The sequence below is a fragment of the Chrysochloris asiatica genome, unplaced genomic scaffold (genome assembly GCF_000296735.1).
Source record: "Chrysochloris asiatica unplaced genomic scaffold, ChrAsi1.0 scaffold00101, whole genome shotgun sequence".
Taxonomy (NCBI): Eukaryota; Metazoa; Chordata; class Mammalia; order Afrosoricida; family Chrysochloridae; genus Chrysochloris; species Chrysochloris asiatica.
This window is the reverse complement of record NW_006408619.1, coordinates 1,056,300-1,077,290: the sequence shown is the minus strand read 5'-3', so window position 1 is coordinate 1,077,290 and position 20,991 is coordinate 1,056,300. Positions and strand designations below refer to the sequence as shown.

Here is a 20,991-nt window from a genome sequence, read left to right as displayed (position 1 = left end):
TGGGTCTTGGCATCGCCTTCCCATAGTTATGACCACCACCATTCCACCATTTTCCACCACAATCCAATTGCAAGTAACCCCCATACCTTAGGGGAACATCAACATGTGTACCCATCAACAAGGCAGGGTCTCGCTCCTTTTGAGGGAGGACAAAAGCCATTTTGTTGTTGTTGTTATGTGCCGTGGAGTCAGTTCCAACTCATAGGGACCCTGTACAGGGTTTCCGAGGCTGTAAATGTTTACGGGAGCAGCAGAAAGCCTCATCTTTCTCCCGTGGAATAGCTGGTAGTTTCGAACTGCTGACCCTGAGGTTCACAGCCCGATTCATAACCACTATGCTACCAGAGCTCCTTGGGTTTTATCAAATCCAAGGGTGGAGTTGCAGGACCTCATAAATCATCCTTACAACTGACATGGCAGGGTAGGAAGCCATCAGTCCAGATGATAGAGACCAAGAGGTGCAAGGGGCTGCTGCTTGATACATTTCTTCATGCTTAAATAAGACTCTATTTCCGGAATGGTTGGAACAAGGCGGGTTATCATGCTGCCTCCTGAAGGCCCTAATCGCATCTCAGCGACACTGGCAGCCGGCTCCTGCATGCCTGCCTGGCACCAGCTCTGTTAGATGCCATCACATCCTGTCTTCATCCTCATCCTCTTACTGCCCCTCTCCAGGGCTCTGCTCTTTGGTGTTCACCAAGGGTCGGGGACCCCACAGAGTCTGGAGACCCAATGGGGAACAGCAAAAACAAAGGGGCTTCTGTTCATGGGGTGAGTCATCCACACAGTGGGAGGTTTCCATGGTTACTGTCTGGTAGCAACGTTTTAGTCACCTTTAGGCTTTATGCAATACCTGGGTGACAAACACTTTACACTGTTACCCTAAGGTTGGTTGGTGGTCCTAACTCACTGAGCCATACTTCGGAAGGGAGCTGGTCATTCCTTCCATAAAGGTCCCGGCAAAGAAAACCCTGACCAGTTCTACTGTGTAACACATAGGGTTTCCATGAGTCAAAGTAAACTCAGCAGCAATGGGTTAGGTGTGGCGCTGTAAGGTTGGCGGTTCAAACTCATCAGTCATTCCTCAGAAACCCTATACAGGGTTGCTGAGTCAGAACTGACTTGACAGTACTTAACAACAAGAAGACAGGGGTGTAGTCTTGGTGTGGTGCTGTAGAATAAACACTGGACTGCGAACCACAAAGTCGGTGGTTCAAACCCACTAGCCACCCCTTGGCAACCATATACAGGGTCACTGTGAGTTGAAACTGTCTCCATGGCACTTAACAACAACAACAAAGATAAGGATGGGAGTGAGGTGGCTCTGTAGGATAAACACAAGGTTACAGCCTCAGAAACCCCATACAGGGTTGTTATGATTCAGAACTGACTCAACAACTAGATAAGGGTGGTGGTGTGGTGTGCTGTCGAGAGTGTTCCAACTCATAGCAGTCCTGAGGTGGTCCGTCTTTACAGGAGCGGAAAGCCTCTTTTTTCTCCCAGGGAGTGACTGATAGATATGAACTGCTAACTTTATGGTTAGTAGTCCAACACAAAACCCCTAATGCTACCAGGGCCCCCTAAAACAAGGATGTTGTTGTTGTTGTTAAGTGCCGTCGAGTCGTTTCCGACCCATAGCGACCCTGTACAGGGTTTCCGAGGCTGTAAATCTTTACAGGAGCAGAACGCCTCATCTTTCTCCCGCGGAACAGCTGGTAGTTTCGAACTGCTGGCCTTAAGGTTCGCAGCCCGATTCGTAACCACTACGCTACCAGAGCTCCTTAAACAAGGATAGGAGTTTGATTTTCATCCTTAGCATCCAGGTGGAGGAATATCTTTCAGCCACGCACAGTACATTGAGCATCCACCCCCAAGTCATATTTTTTTTGTCTAGAATCATCCCAGTTGTCTGTAGCAGAAATCTTACAGACCCACAAACAAGAAGTCTTAAAGGTCCTTTGGTAGTCTTTCTGCATCTCACTACTTCCTCAGCCTCCTCATCTTCCCAAAGAACCTGGAGTGGCAAATGGGGCTCCCAAGGGAGTCTAAGAATTGTGTCAAGAAAAACCACAAATGTTCCCACCGCAATACTTCCAAGTATTCAAAACTGACCCAACTAATGAGAAAATCTGGGAGCAGGTCATGGTTGTGAAGCAGAACATGATGAACGTAACTAATGTCACTGAATTGTAAAAAAGGTTGACATTTCATTACATATATAAGGAGCTCTGGTAGTGTAGTGGTTACAAATTGGGCTGCGAACCTTGAGGTCAGCAGTTTGAAACTACCAACTGTTTCGCGGGAGAAAGATGAGGCTTTCTGCTCCCATAAAGATTTACGGCTTCGGAAACCCTATACAGGGTCGCTATGAATCGGAACCGACTCCATGGCACATAACCACCAACCCACCACCATATTTTTTACCACAACAAAATCTAAAAAACAGCGACAACATCAGCTACAAAACCTGAAGCTAGCACCAGCCTCAAGCAGTCAATCCTAGAGGAATTAGGAGAAAGCAAAAACCTGACAGCCAAGAAGTAGGCAGATTGTGCTGTGGTCCATGGGACTCCTGACTCAGCAGACCCAGCCGAGGAGGACGGCCAGCCGCAATGCATCATACTCAGGTGAGGCAAACCGGCTTAGCTCAGGAAGACGCCCATTCAATTCGGTGTGAAGTATCTTAATTTTCCAATAAGAGGTTGCAGTACTGTAGCAGCTGGATGGAGCCGTGAAGGGAAATGATCAGTGCTCAGTGGAAGTGGGAGATTGCAAAGCAGACCACTCAGGAACAAGTGCTTTGCATTAGGAAAGCCGGGTTTGTGCTCCCCATCCATACAGTGGAACAGTACTCAGGAGTGTTGCTTATCGTCCTAACAGTAGAGGGACTAATTGCTTCGCTGCTTCTGCTCAGGAGCTCCCTGTCTCTGGGCAAGAGCTCTGAGGCTGGAACCGGATGATCCGGAAACTGCTACCCAAGAGTCCAGGAAACATAGACAAGGCCACTTAACTGTGGGCAAATGGGCATGGCATCTGTGAAATAGGCATGCCATCTGCCTGCCTCCTCCATGGAATTCATGGACACATGCAAGTAAAGGATGCAGAGAGAGAGATTGGGCGGAAGTGTGCGGCTTTAAGGAGTCCAGTCAACTAGAATCAGATCAAGAGTCCTGGTGTGGCTCTGCGGGTTAATGTGCTGCACTGTGAGGTCAGTTTGAACCACAAGGTCAGCGGTTCAAACTCACCAGCCGCTCCTTGGGAACCCTATATGGGGTTGCTATGGGTCGGAACTGACTCGACAGCACTCAACAACAAGAAGGGTCAGATCAGGCCATTGCCCTGCTTTTAAAGCCGGTGCTGGATTTCCAGGGCTCTTGGAAGACACTTTGAGGTTTCTTACTTTACTGTCTTGAACCTTCCTCCCTTCCTTCCTGCTCACTATATTCCCAGCCACATGAGCCAGTTCACTTTGCCTAAAACTTTCCAAACTCACTCTAGTTTCAGAGACTTTTCATATACTGTTCTCTCTCCCTGAAAGGTGTCCCAAGGTTCTTTCATGGCTGCTCCCGCCTCATCCTTCTAGTTTTAAATCAAATGTCCCCTTCTGGGGAGGTCATCCCTTCCCCTCTCTTGGCAAATGACTTTATTGCATGTCACATCATTTGGCTAGGGTGTCCTCAGCACCCTGAGAAGTCTGTATCATCTCATTTATTTTGTGGCTCTTCATCCTGAGGCTCCTCATAAAGACCCCATGCCCAGGCTACTCCCCAAACACATTTGTGTCACTAACTCTAGAAGGTCATTCAGGACATGGGTATTTTTCAAAGATCCATCCAGGGCACAGTTAGGATCGAGACCCACTGACATATCTACTTCCTTGTTTATTGTCTATGGACTCCTCTAGACTGTTCTGTGGAGACTTAGTTTTCATAGAAGTCTCGCATGGTGCTGATCCTGGCCCTCTCAGCAGACACAGACCAGTTTTGAGTTGGTTACAGATAACTTTTGTTCTATTCATGGTCCCAGTAGGTGGCTAGAGTCTGAACCCCTTTAGTCAGGCTTTTGGGATGAGTCTTTCTAGTACACATCCCACCTATTCACAGTGCCTCATGGGGGTTCATTTCAAACCAAACAACCATTAGAACTCCAGCCCCATCCCAAAGGCTTTAGCTAGTGGTTCTGACTTGGTCTGTGGGCAACTGTCTTGGACCTCTCTAGAAGGTTCCCAGGTTCAGGGTCTGAGATTCTGAACCTCTGCAGTGTCTTTTGTAGTAACCCTTTTCACGTCTCTGCTTTGACTTCTGAGAGTTGTCGTTGTTATGTGCCGTTGAGTTGGTTTCGACCCATAGTGACCCTGTATAGGGTTTCTAAGGAGCAGCTGGTGAGCTTGAACCGCCGACCTTGCAGTTCAAAAGGCTTTGCAGTGTGGCGCATTAACCCACAGCGCCACACCAGGAGAATTAGCCTCCCTGACTGTGAAGTTTCTTTCTGTTTTGTCTGGTAGCTTTGTAACTGTGCCTGTTATTTTAGTCACACTCAGGACAGTTGTGTGTTTGCAGCAGGAAAAGAAGGCTCTTTCTGTCCACAGAAAACAAGTAGAGAAGCCAATCATTTCTTCAGGTTTGGGTCCAGAGCTTCAGACCAGTTCAAACGGACTCAGTCATGGATGCTTCTGCAAAACTGGACCAGACTCCAATTGGTCAAATGTGGGTGTCTTAGAACAATAATACACTCTGCCTCTCCTTCTGAACTGTGTGTTCCATGAGGGCAGGCAGGGCCTTCTCTGGCATGTTCATGGACGCATTCCCAGGTACCAGGAAGGTGACTGGCACAGAACAGACAAACTCATGTGGCACAAATGAGAACATCAATGTGGGCTTTATGGCTTGTGAGTGCCTCAAAGGCAAGCTTACATCTTGATACCCGCAAAGGGCTTCCTCTCCAGCTAGGCCCTGCCTTCTGGGCATGGTACAAGGTACTTTCTACAATGCTTATCTTTGTAACAACCTACAAGAGTATTTTATTAACCCACTTCACAGATTAGAAAATCAAGGTTCTCAGAGCTTAAATAACTTCTTCAAGATGCCAATTAATGCTCATGAGTAGATGATTTGACTATATATCCAACACTGGTAGCAATAGGCTACCCTACGAGATTCTGAAGGCCACTTAATGCAATCAACCCTCTGCTATTAAACCCAGAGTGAGTCAGCACGTGAGAGGGCAAGACTCATGGTCCTGCTGCCCAGCCCCCTTCCCCATGCGGCACTGACGCAGCTCTAGAACACACCTGCGTGTCAGAGTCAGCTGATAAATACTGAAGTACTTCCTCCACCTCCTGTCAGCAGCTACCACTTAGACTCTCCTCTGCTGCAGTACTGTCCACTCTGATGGCCTTCTCTGGTTGTGAAATGTTTCCCATATCATCCCTGATCTCAGATCCTTCAGACAAAATACTCAGGAGCGGGGAAAGCAGTCTGAACACTTGAGATCATGGGGCAGAGCTTCATCTTGTTGGTGTTTCTCTGGGAACCAACCAACTGATTCTACTTGGTTCAGTCATAGTCAAGGAAAGAAAACTGGGATGCTCCTGAGTTTGTAAAATGTGAGTGAACTGGAAAGGGAACTGGAATGGGAAAATGTGAGTTGACACCCTGCTACAAACTTAATGTTTCCTTAGAAAACCAGGGCAGCATATGTATTGCATAACAACCAAATCCCTTAAATAACAGAGTCAGAAACAGTGACTGGTTCAAAGACGGGGCCAACCACACCACTCAGAATCTGCATCATTCTTCACAGTCCAGGCAGGAATACAATCTCCTGCATCAGACTCCAGAAAGGACTCGCTGTGCCTCTTTTGAGTTTCCATTTCCAAAGTTTCGACCATAATTTTTCCAATCCCAGTTATCGTCTTGTTATTGTTATCAAGTGTTGTCGAGCAACCCTGTATAGGGTTTCTGAGGAGTAGCTAGTGAGCTTGAACCACCGATCTTGCAGTTCAAACAGCTTTGCAGTCTGGTGCATTAAACTATATTTCACAAATTTGGGGTTGCTCCAGTTTTGCAACATCAACCATGACTGAGTCAGTTTGAACTGGTTTGAAGCTTTGGATCCAACCTGAAAAAGTGATTGGATTCTCTGCTTCTTGTTTTCTATGGACTCACCTTTGACTCTGACCATGGGAGCTACTGATTGCAAATTGAATTGAGAAAGCAGGAGGCAAGAAAAGATGGAGTGACATTTTACTACAGTCTGCCAGAATTGGTAGCGGGCAAATGATTGCCTGGGGTCCTGTCTGTAGGGCACGCCATTGAGTAGGGTGTCTGGGAACTGAGACAGTACCAGGGAACCATAAAAGAGCTACTAACTTGTCCCCATCACTGAAGGTGGTAGAGTTAACTGGAGGATCCAAGATGGTGTCCTACTTAGATATACTACCCAAGCCTTGTACAACAAAGACTCAAGAAACCTAGTGAAATGAATACAGATGACAATGCTGGAAGCCAGAACTTTAAATGAGAGGAAGACGCTGAATGAAAGCACACAAGGAGAGGCATATGAAGCAGTAAACGACCAGCTGATACTGGCAGTCGTTTTGAATGATGGTGAGCAGCATTATGAATGGAGGAGGAACCGGAGAACCATCTCAGCATCGCCAGGACGGCACTAGCGCCCACATCAGTGACTGGTAATCCGATCAGAGAGGCATGGTATATCCCTTATCTTGCACGACCTCCCAGTGACTAGAGACACATCATCTCTGCCTCTCATCCAATGACCAGTCAAACTCAGGCCCTGCTCCCTGCTGGATATTTTTGTGTGTTCTTTTCTGTTTCTCTGTCTACTTAGTACTTCCCTCTTTCCAACCTCTTTCTTTTTTTCTTCCACTTTCCCTCTCCCTGGGTGGGAGCTCCCTTTGAGTGAGCTCTCTGATCTCACCACAGACACATCCTGCTGACATTACAGTCCAGTGCTTATCCTGCGGCACCACACCAGGACTCCAATGATAAAGGGATTGTTGTTGTTGTTGTTGTTGTTGTTAAGTACCATCAAGTCAGTTCTGACCCATAGCCACCCTGTATAGGGTTTCCGAAGAGCGGAAACTGCCAACCTTGTGGTTCATCCTGATTTTGCAGTCCAGCACATTAACCCATATCACCAAAGATTGTTGTTGTTGTTAAGTGCCGCCAAATCGATTCGGACCCATAGCTACCCTGTATAGGGTTTCTGAGGAGCATCTGGTGAGCTTGAACCACCGACCTTGTAATTCAAATGGCTTTGCAGTCTGGCGCATTAATCCACAGCACCATGCCAGGACTCCACTCTTAATCCTACCAGATCCAGTGTACTGGAGAGTCCCAAGAGAAAAAAGGAGAGAAACATGAGCAGAGAAAGGGAGTCCCCTACACCAAGAAAGAGGAGCCAGGAGTGGAGTATGTCTTATGGGTCTGGGGTCCCTGAGCTGTGAAGCTCCTATTCCAGGGAAAGATTGATGTCAAGACATACGGAAATCTGCAAGGCATTCTGGGCCTACAGATGCTGAAAGGAAACAAGGACTTTTGCCCAGAGCCACTGCTTTGAAAGTGGCCTTACAGCCTCCTAAAGTGTGAGAGAATACATTTCTGTTTCTTGAAGCCATCCACTAGTGGTACTTCTGTTATTGCACTAGATAACCAAGACACCAGATGACACAATCTTGCTTGCTGGAAGCAGAGAGGACTTGAAGTACTTACTGATGAAGATCAAAGACTACAGCCTTCAATATGGATTACCCCTTAACATCCAGAAAACAAAAATCCTCAAGACTGGGTTAACAAACAACCTCATGATAAACTGAGAAAAGACTGAAATTGTTAAGGATTTCATTTTACTTGGAGTCACAATCAACACCCATAGAAGCAGCAGTCAGGAAGTCAAACTATGCATTGCATTGGGGAAATCTGCTACAAAAGACTTCTTTAAAGTGTTAAAAAGTCAAGATGTCATTTTTAAGACCGAGGTGCACCTGACCCAAGTCATAGAATTTTCGGTCACCTTATATGCATATGAATCATAAGCAATGAATAAGGAATACCAAAGAAGAACCGAAGCCTTTGAATTATGATGTTGGTGAAGAATATTAAATATACTGAGGATTGCCAGAAGAATAAAGAATTTTGTCTAAGAATAAATACAGCCAAAATACTCCTTAGAATTGAGGATGTTGAGATTTCATCTCACATACTTTGAACACATTATCAGGAAGGACCAGTCTCTGGGAAAGGACATCGTACTTGGTAAAGTTAAGGGTCAGTTTAAAAAAAAAGGGGGAGGGGAGAAGGCCTTCACAAGAGATGGACCAACACAGTGGCTGCTCCTTATTAGCTCAAATCTAGGAACAGTTGTGAGGACGGGACAGGAGCGGGCAGTGTTTTGTTCTGTTGTAGAGTTGCTGTGAGTTGAAACAGACTCAAGAACACCAACAGCACCAACAGTTCTGCTCCAGAAGGATGCAGGTAACCCTTAAACTTTACCTTCATCAGCACATACCAAGGTCTTGAGGGCGGTATTAGCTCTGGGGGTGGGACCGGGGGAGGATGATCCAGCTGTTGCCACGGTCTCAGCCTATTTCCCACACCAGTTTCTGCCATCCACCCCTCCCTACCTCACGTGCTACTCCCCGGCCCACGGGAGTGGAGGTCCTCATTAATGTATCCATGGTGACTGTACAGCCTCCCCCACTCCCCCCAGGGCTACAGCTGCTGCCTTTTGAACTTGGCAGGAAGCTTGGATTGAGTTCTTCTCTGTGCATGCTAGGTCTTTTGGCCCAGTGTCTGGGGAGGAGGTAAGGGGTTCATCAAACTGCAGACTGCTGGGAAACATGAACTCATCCTCGGATAGAATCCAGCCCAGGAGCCAGAGTGAAACTAGCCCAGCAGAAGTCAGAAGAGAATGAATGAAGTGCAGAATCCACAGACAAGGGAGGGAGCGCACATGCGCCTTCCTGAGAACACTGTCCTGTTCAAGAGGTCTATTGCAGCAGTCTGTCTGTCCATAGATTAGGTGTTTGCATCTGGCTGAGCTTTCAGCTCCACTGCTAATCAAAAGATGGGCAGTTTAAATCTACCCTGTGGTACCACAGAAGAAACTCCTGGTGATCTGTGTCCATAAAGACTGCAGCCAAGAAGACCCTGTGAAGTCTATGGGGTTACTTACCTCTAACCTCTTATGAGTCATCAGCAACTCTGGAACCTCAGAGGGCCCAGGGCCCAGCCCTGTCTCCTCACTGCCCACCTGGACGCTTTAAGTCCAGCTACTTCTGTCTCTTTCCTCATCAGTGAAATGAAAGACATGGAAGCTCACCAAGTTTTGTTGTTGTGAGTCAATCCAGAAGACTTTTTTAGACTCTCATGGCACGTGGCTGTTCACTTCCTTCTCTGGCCTCTTTGTAAGACCAAAGGACTGAAGCATAATTTGCAGTGGATTCTGCTCAGTCCTCACCTGGCTTAGTCTGCTTCCTTCTCTGTTGTTGAAGCACGTGAGCAGGGCAGCGCATGCAGTTGTTGTTGTGAGTGCTGTCGAGTCGGTTCCGACCCATCGTGACCCTGGCATGCAGTAGGTGTCCAATAAAGATCTGTTGAATAAATGAATGAATGAATGCTTCCATCTGGTTATTTAACAAATGGGCTTTCTGAGGTCCTACTGTTGTTACGTGATGTGGAGCAGGGTCCAATGCACAGTGATCCTGTATAGGGTTTCCAAGGAGTGGCCCATGAATTTGAACCATTAACCTTGCTGTTCTAACCTACTTGTGGTCCAGTGCTTTTCCTGAGGCCCTTGTTGTTGTTGTTAAGTGCTGTTGAGTCAGTTCTGACCCACAGAGACCCTGTGTACAGTTTCCAAGAAGAAGCAGCTGGTAGGTTTGAAGCACTGACCTTGTGGTTCAAACTGACCTCGCAGTCCAGTGTATTATCTTGCAGCTCCACGCATGCCCAGACTCCTGAGACCCTAGTCTCTAAAAATACCATTTGCTGTCAAGTTGACTCAGCATTTGCTCTCATGAATCATTTGCTTCCTTCTTACCAGCAGGCTTAGTGGATTCCAGAGTGACTGACAACTGGCTTGTCTCAGAGTTCCCCCAAAGAGGAGCCATCTCCACAGAACACAGCATCAAAATTACTTCTCTCAACTCCAGTCTAATATGAGTCACCATTGATAGAAAATCTAATAAGTACATCCCTGTCGTTGATCTGGGTTCATTTATACGAGTTGCTTTTTCTTCAGGATTGATTTTGTTGTGAAAACCATTATAAACAACCCTGTGTGTTTTACTGAGAATCTCCATAGAAGAAAGCAGAAACCGGTTGGCAACCACAGGCCCATTGCTGAGCATATCAAAATTACAAGCTCTCTTTGGTAGCACTATCCAACCTAAGATGCCCCCAAGAAGCACCTTATAGTCCCCCAGCAGAGAACGGGATTCATGTTTCTCGGCAGACAAAGGAGAGTTAAATGTTACAAGTTAGAAAATTCCAAAAAAAGCTAATTGAGTGGGGTGTGGAGGGTAATTATTTGAAAGAAGGCACATGGATTGCCCAAGAGAACACTAAAGGGTCACTTCATTGAGATGACAGGTTTCTTTCTCTCCCCGTAGGCTCTGTGGACTCATGTCTACCTGTTATGAGGTAAAATATCTGTTGTTGTTCAATTTATTTCATTCAAGATCATTCTGCTGACAGGAATTCCTTGCTCGCTGTCAAGGAAAGATAAATAATTTGAAATCTCATAATTTACGCAGATACCTGCAAGTTCTCATACCCGCCTTACTCTGGTTAAACCTGAATTGTTGTACAATTCTGTCGCATAGCAACCAAATAAGGTGGCCTAGGTTGTAATAATATTTACGGGAGAAGATCACCAGGCCTTTTCTTGTATGGAACCTCAAGTGGGTTTGATCTGCCAACCTTTAGGTTAGTAACAAAGCACTTAACTATTATACCACCAGTTTTCCCAATTCTCCACTCAATCAACCCCAATTGTTCAGATTTGCCAATGTTCTGCATTCTTAGCAAGGAAATATCACATCATTCATTCTCACCATTTCAATTTTTTTTTAGTATCAGATCTATTAATAAGATTCAGGAAGAAAAGCAAGCACCTTTTTAGGAATTTCTAGAAAAGAAGATGTGGTATTGTGAATTACTTAATATGTCTCTTCTAGCCATAATCTTGGTAACTCTCACAAAATGACTCCTTTCCTCATAGGTCTGGGTGAGAGAAGGTGAAAGAAGACACTCATGGCATGTTCTGATTCAGCTTTGGATGCTAACAGACTCCATTGTGACTGTAAAAACTTGGAACTCTAGTGTGGGTCTAACATGATCCAGCCTGGTGGTGTGAGTGGGCTGGGCGCTTCTTTGATGAGCTAATTAAGCTCACCTCCACCTAATCTCTGGTTCTTGGGACTCGAATCAATGACCTGACTTGATTTTCTAGCTTCACCAAATTTGTGAGTCAACAATCCTATTCTGCGTGAGTGAGGAGAATCCTCCAGGCTGATGTCTAAACTACAAATCTGGGGCTTTGTAGGCTCCACACAGTGTGAACCATTTCCTTGAGGACCCATGAGTTCTGGAAGGCATGGCAGCAAATTGTGGAAGCCTGCAACATTGGGGAGAACACTAAGGGGAAAAGACGTGGTTGGTATCAGGTGTGGCATTGTAGGATAGCCGCTGGACCAGAGGATTGGTTTGAACCTTAAGATCGGTGGTTCAAAATCACCAGTCACTCCTTGGAAACCCTATACAGGGTCACTATGAGTTAGAACTGACTCAACAGCGCTTAACAACAACAACGTAACACTTTAGGAAAATCAGGCGTTTGGGGTGTCTTTAACCACTTCTTAGCAACCGGCCTCATGCTGATCTTTCTCAAAGAAGTCATCGTAGTCGTTGGTGTCAGAATAGTGGGACTCAATGAAACATTGCTGACACACTAGACTATGTGGTTTACGGGAAAAGTGAATAAATGAGAGAATGAGAAGCCATTGGTTTCTGGGTGGAATAAAAATACCCATGATTCAAAGCAGCAGTTATGTTGTAATCATTTACCCAAGGTAAGTTTCTGGGATAGAGAGCTAATGGTGGTTATGCTCCATGGAGTCGGTTCTGACCCATAATGACCCTGTAGAGGGTTTCTGAGACTGTAAGTCTTTACAGGAGCAGAAAGCCTCATCTTTCTCCCATGGAATGGATGGTAGTTTCGAACTGCTAACCTTGAAGTTAGCAGCCCGACTCATAAGTACTACTCCTTACAGAGATAATTTGTTGTTGTTGTTGTTGTTGTTGTTGTGAAGTGCTGTCAAGTCAGTTCCAACCCACAGCAACCCTGTATAAGGTTTCCAAGGAGCAGCTGGTGTGCTTGAACCGCTGACCTTGCAGTTCAAACAACCTTGCAGTCTGATGTATTTAACCCACAGTGTCACACCAGGACTCCCTATATAGACATAATTGTTGTTGTTGTTAAGTGCCGTCGAGTCGGTTCCGACCCATAGCGACCCCGTACAGGGTTTCCGAGGCTGTAAATCTTTACGGGAGCAGAACGCCTTATCTTTCTCCCGCGGAGCCGCTGGTAGTTTCGAACTGCTGGCCTTAAGGTTCGCAGCCCGATTCGTAACCAGTACGCTACCAATAGATGTGTATTATCTCCAGATGAACCAGCTGGTTGGATGCATATGGAAATCAATTAGCAAGGAAACGGTGAGACATACATTTTCTTGGGGTCTGTTATCAGTAGTAGCTGCAATGACAAGGAAAAAGGACGCAGGGGCTGATTTCAGCACGGAACCAAGCCCAGATGTGGTTTAGTCACAACTCACACCACTTGTCCCAGATCCCACTTGGAAAGGAAGAATCGAGTTAGAACAACAGAAAGTATCCTGATGACCGCTGGACACCAAAATGGCCGTCTGGAAGGGGAGTGGTCAAAATCAAGAAACTATTGAAACCCGAGGAAACTATTATAAAAGAGTTGCTCTGTCTGGTGGTGGTGGTGGTGGTGTGTCACAAAGCCACTTCTGAGTGATAGCGCTCCTACACAGGGTTTCTGAGGCTATAAATCATCATAGGAGCACAAAGCCTCATCTTCTCCCGTGGAGTGACTGGTAGATTCGAACTTCTAACCTTGTGGTAAGAAGCCCAACTCATAACCTACTATTCCAGTTATCATCAATTACCTGAGGAACCATTTACTCAATTGGATTGTTAGTGTGAGTAATTCAAGGGCAGGGTCTGTACTTTTGACTACTGCAGAATGGAAGGATATGTTTGGGTTGATGAAAGACCCACAACTCTGGAACAGCCACAGAAGGTAAGACTAGATCCATTTACACAGAAAGCTAACCCAGAGGGGATGGTCAACTTGGTGGACTGGATTACATGTACAGTAAGATCTGTTTACCCTGAGAAGGGAAACTGCCCTTCTCCCTCTATAATTACTCACTGGAGCACTGCAGAGGGAGCAGCTAATGCACTGGTTATGAAAGCTTTATGGAGAACACAGCATTCATTCAATGAGTATGAGCCTCTTACACGGGTCATGGCAGATATGGTACTCAAGGGAGCCCCTTCTACTAGGGTACCTCCTGTCATCTTTGCAAAACGAAACAACAATCTGAGAAGCTGTTTTGAATTTGTTGGCATTGCTTCCCTTCGGGGGTTTTACAGATGCAAGAAACATAAGAATAATTCACAGAAGGAGGGAAAGAGACAGTTGGCTAAGAACTTACCCTCGTAGAAGAGACTTTGAGATGGTTACTGAGAAACAGTATGAATGCAGCAGGTATTGATGAAGTATATACAAAGGTGCTAATACAACACTACGGGGGGGGGGGGGGGGGGGGGTGGACCAAAGGAGCGGCTGGTGGGTTTGAACTGCCAACATTGCAGTTTGCAGTCCAATGCTTACCCTATAGAAGCACACCCTAGCTGGGAGGACCTTAATGATGAGAATTCTCAGGTGGAATTAAAAGTGGAGGCTCAGCTACTTGATCAAGACCAAGATTGCCAAGGGGACCAGGATCTTCTGGTTTAGTCCCCAGAGGGGAACCCTAGGCCATATGCACGTGTGTGGGTAAAATGGCCCAGGAGTGGGGATCCTCGGAAACCTTATGTTGTTGTTAAGTGCCTTCGAGTCGGTTCAGACCCATAGCGACCCTGTACAGGGTTTCTGAGGGTGTAAATCCTTACGGGAGTAGAAAGCCTCATCTTTCTCCCGCGGAGCGGCTGGTAGTTTCGAACCTCTGACCTTAAGGTTCGCAGCCCGATTCATAACCACTACGCTACCAGAACTCCTTATACAAGGTTGCTATTGGTCGGAATCGACTTGACAGCTCTTATCGACAACAATGTGGCTCTGTGGGCTAATGCATCAGAATGCAAAGTCGTTTGAACTCCAAGGTTGGTGGTTCAAACTTACCAGCTGCTCCTTGGAAACCCTATACAGTGTCACTATGGGTCGGAATCAACTCGACAGCACTTAACAACAACATCAACAACAACAATGTCAGATGCAAGAGGCAGGGATCTAATTACTATCAAAGAAAAGCCATTAGTTGAATTTGTGTATTGGACTCCAAGAGCCCTGTTCATTGAACCTCCTAAGCCCAGGGATGGAAATCCGTGACACTGGAGGGGTGTTCCAGGAGCAGTAGCTGAATAACAGCAACAAAAAGGGAGCATGAGACGGCGCAGTGGGTTTCATAGCCCTCGGAGCAATTAAAGCTTCATTGACTTTGGACAGGAGTCTTGATTGCAGAGTGGGTGCCTCCAGGTACTTCTGTGGCAAGGGCTACGTTTGCTGAGCCACAGAGTTAGAGCTGAGTGCCTTTAGGCAGAGGCTTATGGTAGAGTGGTGTGTCCTGTGGATATTTATCAACAGCCCTCAAAGAGCTTTGCAACATTGGTCAGGCAGAGAGGCCTGCCAGTGGGCATGACTCAGGAGAGGCTGTGCTGACTGGAACAAGTGAGCATTTCTGAATTGTAACTTGCTAACTTTCTCGTGTGACACTGTAGGCTAATGAGTCAAACTGTAAAGTCATTTGAACTGCAAGGTCGGTGGTTCAAGCTCACCAGCTGCTTCTTAGAAACCCTATACATGGTCGCTATGGATCGGAATCAACTTGATGGCACTTAACAACAACAACTTTCTCAATAAGTTCCCAAACTGTGACTCTGGTATCTGAGTTCTGTGTGGTTACTACAATGGATTATTGAACCTAGATGAGCATTAGAAAGTGCTGTGGGCAGAATAGGTTGGTTTCATATTTTTGCAGAAGAGATTCGATGTAGGAACTTGTGATACTATTGCATGGGCTGAGGGAACACGAGTCAAGGAAAGCCACCACAAGGACTCTAGGAAATGCCACTGGTGATCTGTGTCCTTGTCCAGTATGGGTGAGCTGTAAGAAGACCAGACACCACTGACAAAACCTCATATCTGCATCTGATAAAGCCCATGAGACTGCCCACCATATATAGAAACAAGGATGCTTTGTTTTCCTTCTACTTTACAGATAATGCTTAATTTGCCTCCCATGAGTGGAATCTCAACCACAATCTTGTTGATCTGGAATACTAGAAATACAGTTCCCAGAACTTCAACTCCAGAGACGCCCCCAGAGAGCTTAGACAGGTATAAGGATGAATGCTTCTTTCCCAAACTCAGCACACCAAGTGTCCACAATTCTCCAAGCACTAGAATTATGTTTTTATATTTATGTTATCCATGTTTTTCACGTGAGAAAGCAGAGCTCAGACTTTTTAGGTAATTGTCCAAGGGTATATAACCAATGAGCAGTGGGAATGTTTCTGCAATACTCTGGCGCCTCATGGATCTGGGATACAAATGTGCATAATCTTCCACACCTCCTGAACAAGTTTCTGCCATTCCAGAAGCAGCCAGTTTTGGTGTTTTGTTTCTTTGAGAATTTGTTAGCACTTTTGTAGTGTGTCTTTCCCATTCATTGGCATTCTCCCTCACTTTTTCCTGATGCTGACTGCCCAGGTCTCCTCAGTCACTTCACCTGCCCCTTAGATACCTGGAGTTCTTTGGGAACATGAGTTTGTATCCACTTTCAGGTGGACATATCCTAGCTGGTACCGAGTGGAGGACTCCTGGTGAGCCTCTCCTCTGACTTCCCAGATGCCTCTTCGAAAGTCCTTATGGATGGCTTTTAAAGGCCTGGGAATGGGAAAGCAGTTGGCCATAAGAGTTCTCACTCATCCAGGGCTGTCCAGGACAGGCTCTGCATCTGGAACAGGACTCACCTGAATCCAGGTGACAGGATTAGTACAGTGAGCACCCAACTCAGTTTGATGTGGCTCACCACCGTGTCTCCAACCACCCATAGAACAGGAGCCTCACTGGGGGTGTACACATGTTGGAGCTGGTCATGTCTCTGGTCCCAGGGGAATGTGAGGAACATGAAAAAACACGCCTTTCTCTCAGCCCATCACTTGTGTGCCTCTGCACCACCAAGCTGCAGTCTACTTCCAAAGCCACTCACAAAAGTTCAAGACAGCCATGCCGCATCTGGCCTGCTAACACAGTTCACTTGTCTGTCTCCTTTTTTGCTTTTTGCTGTATCTGTTCAGCTGCTTCTCTGAGTGAGAGCTAGTCCAGGGGTGACCAGGACCAGTTCTGCAGGTTTGGAGCGGGACTTACTTGGATGCAGCTACTGGCATTGGTACAGAAAGCACCCAACTCCCTGTAGTGTGGCACACAGCTGCATAGCTCAGTATGGTTTCAACTGCCGGAGAGCGGGAGTTTCACTAGGGTAAATGCAGGTGGGGTTGTCCACATCTCTGGTGAATGTGGGAACAAGAAAGAAATTGTACTTTTCTTGCCATCAGTCACCTGTGTGCCTCTACACCACCAAGCCAACTATTTCCAAAGCCTCTTCCAAAGTGTAAGATGGCCACGCCACGTCTGGCTAGCCAATACAGTTTACCTGTCTATCTCCTTTGTTTTTGCCATGTCTTCTTCTAGTAAGCATTCAGTCCACTTCTCAAACCCTCCACATGAAGCTCAGGGTTCCAGGACTATATTCTGTATCTGTTTCGCTGGGTTTTCTGTATCTTTGTTGTGGAGGGTCTGTGTAGCATGTCCACGTAGATGGTCATCTTGCCAGAAGTCCTATATTTTTCATTTTTATCTTTTAATTCTATTTTTCCATGAACTTCTTGAAGTTCTTCTGCATAGCTGGAGTAGATGTAAAAGCAGCATTTGTTTTCTGAGTCCCAAGAACCTATGATACCTTGCTCCTGGGTTCAGAAACCAAACCCCATGCATAAAGCATTTGATTTGTCCTCCATTTGGAAATGTTGTATTTTTAAAGTTCCATTTGCAGTGGAGGCAAAGTGAGCCTGTGAGAGGTCTATCCCATTCTATCCCACATACTGTTCCTGTGTCTCACACCACCTCTCCCTCAAAATCATCTTTCCTTCTGGCCTGGTGTGCAAATAAAAATCAACTCGGCTATAAGTATCTCTGGAAATCAGTCTATTATGACTCTCCAGAAAGAGGACAAACTGAGCTCTCATCAAGCTTTAAATAAGCCAGTAAATAAAACATGCCCATAAAGCATGCCTCCCTTCCATGAGAAAGCATGGACCTATGACCATTTCACACCCTGAAGCTTTATGGTATCAGGTGGCAGCTGATTTGTGGATTCGTTCTTGTTCTGAACAGTGAGAAAGAAAATTTCTTTTCCATGTTCAATGATCCTGTTCTTCTAAGCTTCCTATAGCCCTGTTCTGTCATTTACGAAAATACCCCAAGATCAGCTTATCCCCAAGGTATAAAACTCAGGCTTACATCTGTCACTTTCACTAAGAAATCTCCTCAGAAGGAAAGGTTTTCCATCTCTCTGGCTTTGAATTCTAGCCATTCCCAAGCTAACACCTAGATTATTAGTTTCCACAGAGTCCTGGTGTGGTGCTGTAGGGTAAGCACTAGACCGCAAGGTCGGTTTGAACCACAAGGTCAGTGGTTCCAGACCACTAGCTGATCCTCAGAAACCCTATTCAGAGTCGCTATGAGTCGGAACCAACTCGACGGCACAATAACAACACAGGTTGTTAGACATGTCCTAAATTTCACTGAAAATAAATAGGAATGATTGGCTATATATAATAATGATCCACTGCCACGAAGTTAAGTCCAACTCATGGTGACCCTACATAGGCTTCTAACACTGTAAATATCTAGGGAAGCGGAATGTCTCATCTTTCTCCTAAAGTATCACTGGTGGGCTTCAACTGCTGACTTTGTATTTAGCAGTTCAGTGTTCATCCTACAGCATCACCACGGCTCCATATATATGTTGCTGTTGTTGTGAAGTGCCGTCGAGTCGATTCCAACCCATAGTGACCCTGTATAGTGTTTCCAAGGCGTAGCTGGTGAGCTTGAACCTCCGACCTTATAGTTCAAATGACTTTGCAGTCTGACGCATTAGCCCACAAACATATTAAATCAACAAAGTTTCCTAGAAATTAGAGGAGTCCTAGTGTGGCACTGTGGAGTAAGTATCAGACTGCTAACCACAAGCTCAGTGGTTCAAATCGACCAGCCACGCCTTGGGAACACTAGAAAGAGTTGCTATGGCTCAGAGCTGACTTTATGGCACAAAACAAGAGTAGGAAGAGGCTTCAGTATACAGATGGGGATTGAAAGCATCATTTGCCTCTATTCCCTCCAGAAACCTCATTTGAAAAAAACAAACCCACTGTTGCAAAGTGATTCCAACTCACAGAGCCCCTGTTGTACCAAGGAACTCAACAATACGGTTTCCAAGGCTGCGAGCTTTATGAAGCAGATCACATTTTTCTCCTACAGAGACTGTTCCAACCACTGGCCTTTTGGCTAACAGCCAAGCATTTAACCACACCCTAGAAATCCACTAAAGTAATTTTAATATGCAAACCACTGGCACATAAAGAGTGGGAGAGAAAATCAAAGAGAAAGTTGGGAGATAGAAAGTGCATGAATGAACCGGACAGGATTGGCTATTATAAGCTGGTAGCAGGAAAAGAGGCAAAGGTGCCCATGAAAATGGGAATGAAAAACAGGACATTTGGTTAAAAGACATTAAAGAAGTAACTGGGTCTTCATATTGCCTGTCTCCCCTGCAAAACTGGGTGATGACTCTTCATCCACACTGGAGAGGAGATAACTAAAGAACTGTGGCTGTCAGGGCACCGGCCTAGAACCAGAGGACTGAGTGAAGGCTGAGAACCCTCATTCCAGGTATGGAAAAGACAGGGCACCAGGGTAGAACCAGAGGACCGAGTGAAGGCTGAGATACCCTCATTCCAGGTACAGAGAAGAGAGGGCACCAGGTTAGAACCAGAGGACCGAGTGAAGGCTGAGAACCCTCATTCCAGGTATGGAAAAGACAGGGCACCAGGTTAGAACCAGAGGACCGAGTGAAGGCTGAGATCCCCTCATTCCAGATACAGAGAAGACAGGGCACCAGGCTAGAACCAGAGGACCGAGTGAAGGCTGAGATCCCCTCATTCCAGGTACAGAGAAGACAGGGCACCAGGCTTGAACCAGAGGACCAAGTGAAGGCTGAGAACCCTTCATTCCAGCCCTTTGCTCTGTTTCAACTTCAAGAACACTGACTGCAAGGACCCAACCTTTAAGCAAGACAAAAGAAGGGACTTCTTTAGGGAATATGACCTAGTGATATTGACACTGTTGTCATTGTAAAGTGCCTACTCATAGTGACCCTGTGTAGGGTTTCCTTTCAGCGCTGGTGGGTTTGAACTGCCAACCTTGTGGTTCAAACTGATCTTATGATCAAGTGTTTATCTTATAGTGCCACACCAGGACTCCAAACAATATTGGTATTGTTGTTGTTGTTGTTTTTAAGTGCTGTCGAATTGGTTCTGGCCCATAATGACCCTGTATAGGGTTTCCTAGGAGCAGCTGGTGAGCTTGAGCCACTGACCTTGCTGTGCAAACCAACTTTGCAGTCCAATGCATTAACCCACAGCATCACCACATTAGGGGCCAGCTAAATCGTTGTACACAGAAGATACAGTGTCAAAAATATTGTGTGACAAAGGCATTAGTGGTCAACAAGCAGACCATCTGCTCTCCCATATTTCCCAGCCCACTTGTAATTAGGTGGGGCCTAACTGGAAACAGTTCTGGCCAACTGACCGGCACAAGTGGCATTTTGCTTCTGGGCTAAAATATAAGAACGGCAATACCCAGCCATCTGGCTGTCCAATCCCCAATGAGTAGCCAGAAGAGACTGCATGATCCAGATTGAACAAGTGTAATGCTACAAAGAAGGAAAACAGAATACAGAGAACAAAATAGAGCTCTAAGAATGAAATGCTGATGGCAAAAATGAACAACTCAATAGAAGCATTTGAAGAGAAAGCTGAGAAATTTCCCCAGAAAGTGGGGCAAAAAGGCAGATGGAAGAAAAAAAGATAAAACATAAGTTGAGGCTTAATATAGATGGTTGGCCTTTCAAATAATTATAGTTCCAAAAGATGGAGTCAGTGACATCAGCAAAAATGGTGCAGTGAGGACTTCCAAAATTTACCCGTCCATCGCTGCCCTCATTCACCCTTCAAACCTGGAATGCCACTCACCACGGTGGCTCAACTTTCAGCCAAGCAATAAACAGATCTATAAGGTTGACACACACCACCAGGGAGGTATGTACTTCTCACAACAATCAACCATTTGAGATCAAAAGACAACATTTGCCTAAAGACAAAGTTCCTAAGGCAGGAAGGGGTAAGAAAGAAGAACATGTAAAAATGGACGGCATGAACCTTGAGAAAATTATGCTGAGTGAAATTAGTCAGTCACAAAAAGAGAAATTCTGCATAGGACCACTATTGTAAAGGACTAAGAAAAAGAAATTATACTGAAAGGGGGCAGGGGGAGGTCTTTGTTAGGGATTAGGAAGTAGATGAAGGGGGGGAT

The 20,991-nt window shown here is 45.8% G+C and overlaps 1 pseudogene; it reads left to right on the top strand.

The window, feature by feature from the left end:
• The first annotated feature begins 517 nt into the window (after nt 1–517).
• Nucleotides 518–20,991, top strand: part of LOC102816892 — a 55,348-nt pseudogene continuing 34,874 nt past the window's right edge.